Source organism: Nicotiana tabacum, chromosome 17, assembly GCF_000715075.1.
Source record: "Nicotiana tabacum cultivar K326 chromosome 17, ASM71507v2, whole genome shotgun sequence".
Taxonomy (NCBI): domain Eukaryota; kingdom Viridiplantae; phylum Streptophyta; class Magnoliopsida; order Solanales; family Solanaceae; genus Nicotiana; species Nicotiana tabacum.
The window spans coordinates 140541901-140554142 of record NC_134096.1 but is presented as its reverse complement, the minus strand read 5'-3'; positions in this window follow the sequence as shown (position 1 = coordinate 140554142).

The window sequence follows — 12242 nt, the reverse complement described above, 5'->3', positions numbered from 1 at the left end:
CTTAGAATCAAATAAGGTATTTTCAGAATGGGTGTTTCGGTTGTGGTATTTATAGGGGTAATTATGATGTGGTGAGACTCTACAGATGTTTTGGTGGCAATATTCTTGGGTTTTGGTGACCTACGTGGTTTGGTTGAGTTAGAGGAATTTAGTTCTAATAGCTTGGTTATGTGCAGATGAATTTCGTGTTCTTGATGGTTTCTACCATGGTTTGAACCAGATATTTTCTACCGGTGTGAGAAACGTGTTGTGTATTATGATTGCCTCCTGGAAGGAAGCAAGAGGAAGGTTTCTAACTAACTGGGTATGTAATTTGCTGGTGACCCAGAGTTGATAATGAGGCTCTTGTGCTTTTCACATGATGGCAAGATAGATGTTATGTGTTATGCGGAAGTTAGATTTACATGTACAAGGTAGCGGTTAAGTCTTGAAGAGAAGGTAACGAATGTTGGACAACATGGGAGGTTCCAAATAACTAGATGAATACTATTACTACTTAGTGTTGTATGAGAAGGGTGCGGATTTCAGAAGGTGCATTGTATTTTGACTTATGGATGTATAATTAGTATTGTAGTACTCACATGGTTGATAGACTGCTGATATTCAAATTATTGCTATGTGGCATGGAAGAATTATGAAGATTTCCTCGTGGGATAATCGTGCATGAAGAATGTGTTAGTCATTCTAGTAATGGAGTTGGGATCAGTTATGGTGATTCATGTGTTTGATGAATTTGGAGACTGGGAGTTCTCAGAAGTATATTATTTCGGGTTGCGGCCTATTTGAGGTAAGTATTTTATTTTAACTCAGTGGAGGCACTAGTTGCGTTAATTATTTGTGATAGCTACGCGCTATAAGTATGCATATATGTGAGGTTTGAGCCAATGTGCGGGCATTGGGGCAAGTATTTATACTCTAAAGAATGCTTAGGCTATGATATGCCTAAAGTTGATTGTTAAGCATAAAGTTATAACATTTCTAGTGTTCTTACCTTTGTTGAGAACTATCTAGGCTACACTTGAGGTTACAAAGAGGCCAATTCCCTAAATAAACAGGGTAGTTACTATCTCTGCATTAAATTGCCGACTTGAAGTGTGATAGCAGACTTTGCACATGCTTACACTATGATGTGTTATTTATACCAATCCAGGAGCATGAGAATCTTATTTCATCATCATATACAAGTGTACTTGTTTAATTGTTCCTGTATGATATGCTGGGACTGGAGGCCTGTGACCATGCCAGGCGATTCATATTATTGGCACCTGAGTTGTCCGTGCCGCGTGTGGAAATTTTATTACTATGATAATTTATATGATTCATTAATTTCCTTCCTCTACAATTGTGCACATGCGCCTACAGTTATCCTCTTCATGAAATTTGAGGAGTTGGTTGTAACATTATCGTTGTGGTGGTACTTGTTGAACTTGCAATACGGATCTCTACTTTGAGACATCTTCCATTTTGGGTACACTAATTGCGCAGATATGACTGGAGTTATGTTGATTTGGCGTGTCCGTGGGGTAGTTGCATTTAATAATGTAAGGTCATTGGACCTAGAATGGGTACTATCATGTTTGATTACAGTATATTCGGAAGGATAATATTGAAAGTCGGCTTAGAAAGTGAGTATGGTTCTGGTTGGGGCAGGAAAGATCCATGACTTGTCGATCTAATAAGATGTTATGAGATTTTGCATGTTTCTTTTATTATCAACAGTGCACGAAGGTGTTGGGATGAGGTTTTGTCCGATATGGAGTTTAATGCTAGTACTTGGTTGGTTTGGAGTAGTTACTGTGATCAGGAATGGTACTACGAGCAGACGAGTTGTGTAATATGCTGGGTGATTATATCCGTGATTATAGTTATAGCTCGATGCATCTTGTTCAGACTCATACAGTGTGTAAATGTAAGATTCGTGTCTTGAAAAGAAATTCTGAAGGTTGGGAATTGAATTCCAAGGTTTTTCGACTAAGGCTAAATTAAGAATTTTCAGTTGTATTGTGTTGTCAGGCCTATCTGGAATAGGGTGACGTGGGATCACCCCCGGGGTACGTGCGTGGTAAGATGGAATAGTGATTTGATCGCTTGGAAATAACTCTTGGCACGTTCGAGGACGAACATATGTTTAAGTAGGGTAGAATGTAACGACCCAACCGATCGTTTTGAGTATTATAGCCTCGTTGCCCTATTTACTGCTCAGTTTATGCCTTACAGTTGATTTATGACTTATCGGGTTAGTTGGTTCGGTTCCGGAAGGATTTCAGAGTGAAATGAGATACTTAGTCTCATATGTGTAAACGACTTCAGAATTGAATTCTGATGATTCCAATAGCTCCGTATGGTAATTTTGGACTTAGGAGCATATCCGGAAAATTATTTGGAGGTCCGTAGTGGAATTAGGCTTGAAATAGCGAAAGTCGAATTTTTGGGAAGTTTGACCGGGGGTTGACTTTTTGATATCGGGGTCGAAATCTGATTCTAGAAATTTGAATACCTCCGTTATGTCATTTATGACTTGTGTGAAAAATTTGAGGTCAATCGGACGTGATTTGATAGGTTTCGGCGTCGTTTGTTAAAATTTAAAATTTCAAAGTTCATTAGACTTGAATTGGGGTATGATTCGTGGTTTTAGTGTTGTTTGAAATGATTTGAGGCTTCGACTAAGTTCGTATGATGTTTTAGGACCTGTTGGTGTATTTGGTTGAGGTCCTGGGGGCCTCGGGTAAGTTTCAGATGGTTAACGGGTTGGATTTTGAACTTGGAACTCTGCTGGAATTTTTATGATGCACCATCTTGTTTCCTTCATCGCGTTCGCGAGTGGAGCCTCGCGTTCGCAAAGAGGAACTGAGAGGCTAGCAATATTTGCTCTTCGCGTTCGCGAAGGGTGGACAGGGTGTGCATCGTGAACACGAGAGGTGTTACGCGTTCGCGAAGAAGAGAGGAAGCAGCTGAGGACCCCAGGCAATTGGTCTATGCGTTCGTGTAGGGTGTAACGACCGGACCGGTAGTTTTGAGCTCTAACACGTCATTCGGCAGTTTGAGGTCATGAGTAGCTTCACTTCAGGTATTATGACTTGTACGCATGGTCGGAATTTAATTTCGAAAAGTTCGGAGTTGGTTTGGAAAGAAAATTCTAATTTTGGAAGCCTTAAGTTGGCGGAATTGACTAAAGTATAATTTTTGAGTAAACGACCTCGAAATCGTGATTTGAAGGTTCCAATAGGTTCGTATGATGATTTAGGGCTTAGGCGTATGTTTAGAAGGATTTCATAAATTTGGGTTGAAGTGCATTTTAATGCTATCGATGTTTGTTTGGGATTTCGAGTCTGAAAATAGCTCCGTATGGTGATTCTGGTACCGGGAGCACGTCCGGAAGTAGATTTAGAGGTCTGTAGGTCATTCTAGAGTCATTTGGCGAAAGTTAGAAATTTGAAGGTTTTTGAGAAGTTTGACCAGAAGTGGACTTTTTGATATCGGGGTCGGATTCCGATTCCGGAGGTTGGAATAGGTTCGTAATGCCAAATGTATCACAACCCAATTTCACCTATAGGTCGTGATGGCGCCCAACACTATAGCTAGGCAAGCCAACAAATAAATTAAACATATATCAATTATTTTCAGAATGATTTTCTAAGTAATTTTATTGTTTTACTAGCAATATTAAAGAGAATAGAAAAGATACCGATTAATTTAAATTGAAGAAAATAATACCATTTCGAAATTCTACCAATGTGTGTGCCAAGACCTGGTGTCACAAGTGTATGGGCATCTAGTAGATTATACAAAACTCCAAATACTGTCTGAAATAAAATAGACAGAATGTAAATACAAGAAGAGACACTGGTAGCTGCAGAACGGCAACTCACCACTGCGCCTCTGGATAACGTGGGTGTAAGATGATAGGTCCTCCACTAGTACTTACCTCAGGTCCTGCACAAAAAGTGCATCAAGTGTAGTATGAGTACGTAAACGTGTACCCAATAAGTATCAAGCCTAATCTCGAAGTGGTAGAGACGAGATGATCGACTTTGATACTCACTGAGGGTCAACAATAATAAATAGAATGAAATAGAATTATTTAAATCAGCATGATTCACAAAGTTAACAATAATTTATTTAACCAGCAGAAATAATTAAATTCCTTCAAATGCAACAATTTCCAAACTATTAATTAAATTCACAAACTGCAATTTGAAATGCCAAGGTATCGTATAATTATTATTAATCACGATTTCTGTCGAGGTCGTACGGCCCGATCCAGAGTGTCGTGTACACTTCGAAGGACGTGCGGCGCAATCCATAGATGCATCTATCCTGCCGAGGCGTTCGACCCGCTCCACAAGAAAGGAGGACATTTTCTTATGTACCTCCGGAAGGAGAGTATATTTATTATAAGATCATTTCGAGAGGATGAACAATTTTTTTTAACAATTAAATTAATTTAAACAGAAAATTAAGCATATGAGATTTTCATCTTTTAATATTTTTCCCTAGTATTTTTCCCTAACAATTCATAATATATATATTAAATAATTTTAATTAAACAAAGAATACAATTTACACAAGTAATTCATGATTTGAGTCCTAAACTACCCGGACTTTTAGCATAAATAGTAGCTACGCACGGACTCTCGTCACCACGTGCGTACGTAGCCCCCACAATTAGCAACAACTATTAATTTAATCACCTATGGGGTAGTTTTCCCCCTCACAAGATTAGGCAAGAGACTTACCTCGTCTTGCTCCAATTTAATCCACTAGTAGGCCTTTTCCTCGATTATCCACTCGAATCTAACCAAAATAATTCGATGCAGTCACCAAAAATTATAGGAATCAATTTCATAAGAAATACTATATTTTAAAATAAAAATCCGAAATTAGCTCAAACATCGCCAGTGGGGCCTACGTCTCAGAATCCGGAGAAACTCACAAAATCCGACAACCCATTCAATTGTGAGTCCAACCATACCAGTTTCACACAAATCCAACTCCGAATCGACACCGAAATCTCAAAAATTCGTTTCTATGAGATTTCTAAAATTTTCCAGATTTCAATCTCAAAACACTAATTAAATGGTGAAAACAATGATATATTCATGAATATTGACCAAATCCAAGTTAGAATCACTTGCCCCAATGTGTTTTCCTTGAAAGTCTATCAAAAATAACCTCTGCTCAAGCTCCAATTTGTTAAAAATAGCGAATGGGACGAATGCCCTCCTTTATAATTCTGCCCTGGAAGCCCTCGATCATGACCCTCGATCATGGCCTCGATCCTCGGCCTCGATCATGGCTTCGATCATGGCCCTCGAGCCTGGGCCTTCGATCATGACCTCGAGCATGGGCCTTCGATCATGACCCTCGAACCCTGCCTTCGATCATGACCCTCGATCATGACCTCTATCTTGGGTCTCGATCCTGGGCCTCGAACTTGGGCCTAGATTTTGGGCTCAATCTTGGGCTCGATCATAGCCCAGAATTTCCAGTAGAAGAGAAAATTTGTAGCAACTGTTTTAAGTCCAACTTTTGATCTGTTAACCATTCGAAACTCACCCGAGGCCCTCGGGACCTCAACCAAATATACCAACAAGTCCTAAAACATCATACAAACTTATTTGAAACCTCAAATCACATAAAATGACGCTAAAACCACGAATCATGCTCCAATTCAAGCTTAATAAAACTTAAAATTTTAAACTTCTACATTCGATGTCGAAACCTATCAAATCAAGTCTGATTGACCTTAAATTTTGCACACAAGTCATAAATGATATAACGGAGCTATGAAAATTTTCAAAACTAGATTCCGACTCCGATATCAAATAGTCAACTCCCCGGTCAAACTTTCAAACTTAAATTCCTATTTGAGCCATTTCAAGCCTAATTTAACTACGGACTTTCAAATAAAATTTTGAACATGCTCCTAAGTCCAAAATCACCATACAGAGCTGTTGAAATCATCAAATTTCTATTCCGGGGTCGTTTTATAAAAATATTGACCGAAGTCAAACATAGCATTTTAAGGCTAACTTAAGGAACCAAGCGTTCCGATTTCAACCTGAACATTTCCAAATCCCGAACCAACCAACCTCACAAGTCATAAACTAATAAAATCACATACGGGGAGTTATATTTAGAGGAACGGGGTTCTAAAAGTCAAAATGACCGGTTGGTTCATTACAAAATGTGACTTGTATGCAAAATGTAAGGTCAATCGGACGTGATTTGATAGGTTTCGGCATCGAATGTAGAAGTTTTAAATTCTAAAGTTCATTAAGCTTGGAATGGGGTGCGATTCAAGAATTCGACGTTGATTGATGTGATTTTAAGGCTCGACTAAGTTTGTAATGTGTTTTGGGACGTGTTGGTATAATTAGTTAAGGTCCCGAGGGCCCCGAGTGGATTTCGGGTGGTTAACGGATCGAATTTGGAATTTAAAGAAGGGCTGAAGAAGCTAAGCATTTGGTGTAACCGCACCTGCGTGAAGAGGGCCGCAGGTGCGAGCACACAAGTGCGGGAAAATTTCTCGCAGAAGTGGAAGGGGACAGGCTGCTGAGAACCGCAGAAGCGGAAAGATTTGCGCACCTGCGAAGGCACAGGTGCGAAGAGAGCAACGCAGGAGCGGACGCGCAGATGCGCCACATGGAGCGCAGGTGCGAAAATGTTGGGCCAAGCTGGAGCTGCACCAGCGATGGAATTTTCGCAGGTGTTTAAAGCGAGGGTTTGGCTCTATCTCATTTCATTTCGCCCATGGGAGCCGACTTTGGAGCACATTGGAGTGCCATCTTCATCAATCATAATGGGGTAAGTGATTTCTTCACAATTTTGAATTAAATACATGATCATATATGGATTTAAAGATGGAAATTAGTAGAAATTGTGGGGTTTTGGTAGAAAATCTAGAATTTGGTATTTTTGGATTTTGACCACGATTTTGGACATGAAATTTGGAATACATTATATATTTGAGTCTGTGATGTCATGGGCAAAGTTTATCTTTGAAAATCTTCGGAATCTGGGTACGTGGGCCCGAGGACGATTTTATCGACTTTTCAAGCAGAGTTGAGAATTGTTGTAAATAGGATTATAATGAGTATTTGAGTATATATATTAATAGGTTTACATAATTATTGATCAGTTTTGGAGCGTTGGGCATCGACTTGAGTCGTCAGAAGGGCTTGGAAGCCGGTTCTGGAACTTCGGAGCGAGGTAAGTCTCTTTTGTAACCTTGTAAGAGGGAATTTACCTCATAGGTGAAATAAATTAATATGTGCTTCTACTTGCGGGGGGCTACGTACGTACGAAGTGACGAGAGTCCGTGCGTAGCTACTATGATGCTTATGTCTGGGTAGTCTAGGACCCAAATTGTGTTATATTTGCGATGCTTGCATCCTACATGTTAACTTAACCGTTTAAAACAGATTGAAACTTGATAGGAATTTCAAAAGTGTTAGACTTCACGTACGTGGGTTTTGGATGGATCACTTGACCGTTAATGAGAATTGATATTTCTTTAAACATCAACCTAAGTAAATCCTTGATTTGGTTGTCTGAATGTGTTTATCTTTTGCAGAATGGGCCGAACGCCTCGGTAGATTAAATAGATACATCTATGGTTCGCGCCATTCGACCCTCTGGCAGTGCACAATTTAAATATTTGTTGGATCGGGCTGTACGACCTCGGCATGATTTGCGCATGACTTAATTGATTGTTTTGGAATTATTGATAATTGATATGGCCTCATTGGCTGGAGATATAAATTGTTAAAAGATTGAAATAAATTTGGAAATCCCCTATTAACAACAAAATTATTTACCTGCCTCATGTTATTGTGTTTACCGTTTCCTCATAAAATCCATAATTTATCATATCATTGGTATATTAATTATAGCCCATAGTAAGTGTCCGAGTCGACCCCTTGTCACTACTTCTTCGAGGTTAGACGGGATACTTACTAGGTACGCGTTTATTTACGTACTCATACTACACTTACTGCACGTTTTTGTGCAGGTACACATATGTTTAGCGGCTTGTGGGCGCAGAGGCGCGATTATGGCGGGGACTTAGGTGAGCTTCATTCTATACGACGCTCCGCAGCCAACATAGTCTCCTTTAGAGTACTTACATTTTTCCTGTCCAATTTGTATTCCGGACAACTGTTGTATTTTATTTTATATTCTTAGTAAATGTTCATGTACTTGTGACACCGGGTTTTTGGATGATTATGGGTTGCACTGTATTGGAATTTTTAAAGATATTATTACGTATTTTGTAAACTCCATATTCTACTATTTAATTGATGGGAAAACTATGATTTCAAAAATATTAAAATGAGAATTTACTAATTATTGGTGTTGGCTTGCCTGACAGTAGTGTTCGACGCCATCACGACCTTTCGATGATTTTGGGTCGTACCAACATGGTATCAGAGCACTAGGTTCACTTAGGTCTCACGAGTCATGAGCGAGTCTAGTAGAGTCTTGTGGATCGGTACGGAGACGTCTGTACTTATCTTCGAGAGGCTACAGAACTGTTAGGAGCACTTCCCTTTCTTGATTCCTCATCGTGCGATTTGATTCCTTTGAGGATTATGTCTTCATTTCCTTCCTATTCGATCTTATGCAACGTGAAGCGCTTGTTATAAATTTGGAATCGAGGAATTTTAATGGTACTACAGATGTGGTGCGGGATATTTCTCCTTGCGTAGTTTATTGGGCTATTGTCGTCGCCTTGTTGAAGGATATTCTGTTATTTCAGCTCAGTAGTTGTACTTCTGAGAGCTTTGAGGATATGCACAGGTTGCTATGATGCTCATGAGTTGTTATCACACAGTATTGATGTGATGGTAGGATGCTTGCCTATGTGTCGGGGCAGTGAATGACTTGAAATGAGGTTTACTCAGTGCATGATTCAGAGATTCAGTATTTTACTTCTGACGGAGGAAAGGCAATCGAACTAAGAATGTTCAGACTTGGGTTGATGGAGTACCAGGACTTGGTATTTTTGAGCATGGTGGAATCTTCGCCTGTGATGTGGCATCATTGTCCTTGATTGGTTATAATGTGTTAAGTTCGTCGGTGTTACGGTTTCCTTCAATTCGCCTTGGGGCAAGGTATTATAAATAGTGTTGGGAAAGCGGTTGTCAGAGGTCACAGTGTGCAGTGGTTCAGGATCGAATCGGCATTCCTGGTATTGATGGCTCGAGAAAGATGATTTCCGAAAAGGTTTAAAGTTGGTAGCGATTTATCGGTTCAAGGGCTACAGAGGTAGATCTTGATTTAAGGCAACAACTGGGCAACGAAGGATGAGGAAGGATATGTGGGAGGTGCCTTGCGGTGGATAAACTTATAGAAGGCCAAGTATGAGAAACATGAGTCGGGTAGTTACTTAAAGGAGTGAGTTTGACCAAAGTGGGAGAGTGGCAGAGTAGCATGTGGGTTCTGTGATAGGATAGCTATACGCCTCGAGGAAAGTTTAGAGTGATTTGGGAATTATGGTGGACGGTGATTGGGTCTACGAACTTAATTTGAAATATTGGCTATTATATGGCGGGAGATTGGATACAACATAAAAGAGTTTCTTGATATGAAGAAGGATACAACATGACTTTGGATTGAAATGTATTGTCGCACCTTTAGTTGACGTCCATGAGGAGTGAACGAACTGGTGCAGCTGGTGAATGAGCTCGAGCTCTGGATAGGTTGCTGATTTCATAGTAATTATACCCAGTGTAGCGTCATTGGATGATGTCGGCATGTAATTTCCACAGGTGGGTTATCTCTTGTGAGCAGGTTAGCGGTCACGTGGTGTTGACAAAGCTTCTGCGAGGACCTTTTGAGTGAGATTTTGAGAAGAGTTGCTCTTTGGAGAGCACAGTACAGCTTCGGCAGATCGCTTAGCCCCGTTCATCTTCGGCGCAAGAGCGCTCGATCAGTGAGCTATTACGCACTCTTTCAAGGATTTGAACCCATACCAAAGGTTTAGAAGACAGCACACCCCCCACTTCAAGCGCACCTCTGTATCGACTGAATCTACCGGCTACCCGGTAAGAGATTGAATATGTAGATGGGACTAGTGGTTCAGAATGTTCATTAAAGGTTAATGGAAGGATTTCGAGGAATTTGGCGGGTTGACTGTGCTAGATCATGTCGATGAAGGAAGAATCTTGGTGGGTTTCAGGTTTAGGAAATAGTAGCTTCAAGCTAAGTGGGAGAGTCCCACCGCCTACGGTTGGATTGCATTGTCATCCATTTGAGAGATTTCTGGTTATCAGCATATTGGTGAGTTATTACAACTAACGGAAGAGAATATCAGTGGTAATTTGAGCAAGCGATTTGAGGAATGTGTGCTATAGTTGTCCTTATCGATTCATGCTCAGGCTTTGGGAAGACTCAGGATTTATGCTTCGTGTAGAGGCGAGTTACAAGGAAGATGATTAGGCCAGGTGCTCATGTGCTAGCAGAGCCTAGGAGTTGATTATATTCGGGACCAAGTCAAAGTGGGTGAATCTCACTAACGGTCCTAGTGGAATTTTTGCAGGTGTTTAAAGCGAGGGTTTGGCTCTATCTCATTTCATTTCGCCAATTGGAGCCGATTTTGGAGCACATTGGAGTGCCATCTTCATCAATCATAATGGGGTAAGTGCTTTCTTCACAGTTTTGAGTTAAATACATGATCATATATGGATTTAAACATGAAAATTAGTAGAAATTGTGGGGTTTTGGTAGAAAACCTAGAATTTGGTATTTTTGAATTTTGACCACTATTTTGGACATGGAATTTATAATAAATTATATATTTGAGTCTGTGATGTCATGGGAAAAGTTTATCTTCGAATTTTTTTGGAATCCGGGCTCGTGGGCCCGAGGGAGATTTTATCGACTTTTCAAACGGAGTTGGAAATTGTTGTAAATAGGATTATAATGAGTATTTGAGTATATATATTAATGGGTTTACATAATTTTTGACCAGTTTTAGAGCGTTGGGCATCGACTTGAGTCGTCGGAAGGGCTTGGGAGCCGGTTCTTGAACTTCGGAGCGAGGTAAGTCTCCTTTCTAACCTTGTAAGAGGGAATTTACCCCATAGGTGAAATAAATTAATATGTGCTTCTACTTGTGGGGGGCTACGTACGTACGAAGTGACGAGAGTCCGTGCGTAGCTACTATGATGCTTATGTATGGGTAGTCTAGGACACAAATTGCGTTATATTTGCGATGCTTGCATCCTACTTGTTAACTTAACCGTTTAAAACAGATTGGAACTCGATAAAGGAATTTCAAAAGCGTTAGACTTCACCTACGTGGGTTTTGGATGGATCACTTGACCGTTAATGAGAATTGATATTTCTTTAAACATCAACCTAAGTAAATCCTTGATTTGGTTGTCTGAATGTGTTTATCTTTTGCGGAATGGGCCGAACGCCTCGGTAGATTAAATAGATACATCTATGGTTCGCGCCATTCGACCCTCTGGCAGTGCACAATTTAAATATTTGTTGGATCGGGCCGTACGACCTCGGCATGATTTGCGCATGACTTAATTGATTGTTTTGGAATTATTGATAATTGATATGGCCTCATTGGCTGGAGATATAAATTGTTAAAAGATTGAAATAAATTTGGAAATCCCCTATTAACAACAAAATTATTTACCTGCCTCATGTTATTGTGTTTACCGTTTCCTCATAAAATCCATAATTTATCATATCATTGGTATATTAATTATAGCCCATAGTAAGTGTCCGAGTCGACCCCTCGTCACAACTTCTTCGAGGTTAGGAGGGATACTTACTAGGTACGCGTTTATTTACGTACTCATACTACACTTACTGCACGTTTTTGTGCAGGTACACATATGTTTAGCGGCCTTGTGAGTGCAGAGGCGCGATTATGGCGGGGACTTAGGTGAGCTTCATTCTATACGACGCTCCGCAGCCAACATAGTCTCCTTCAGAATACTTACATTTTTCCTGTCCAATTTGTATTCCGGACAACTGTTGTATTTTATTTTATATTCTTAGTAAATGTTCATGCACTTGTGACACCGGGTTTTTGGATGATTATGGGTTGCACTGTATTGGAATTTTTAAAGATATTATTACGTATTTTGTAAACTATATCTTCTACTATTTAATTGAGGGGAAAAACTATGATTTCAAAAATATTAAAATGAGAATTTACTAATTATTGGTGTTGGCTTGCCTGATAGTAGTGTCCGGTGCTATCACGACCTTTCGAG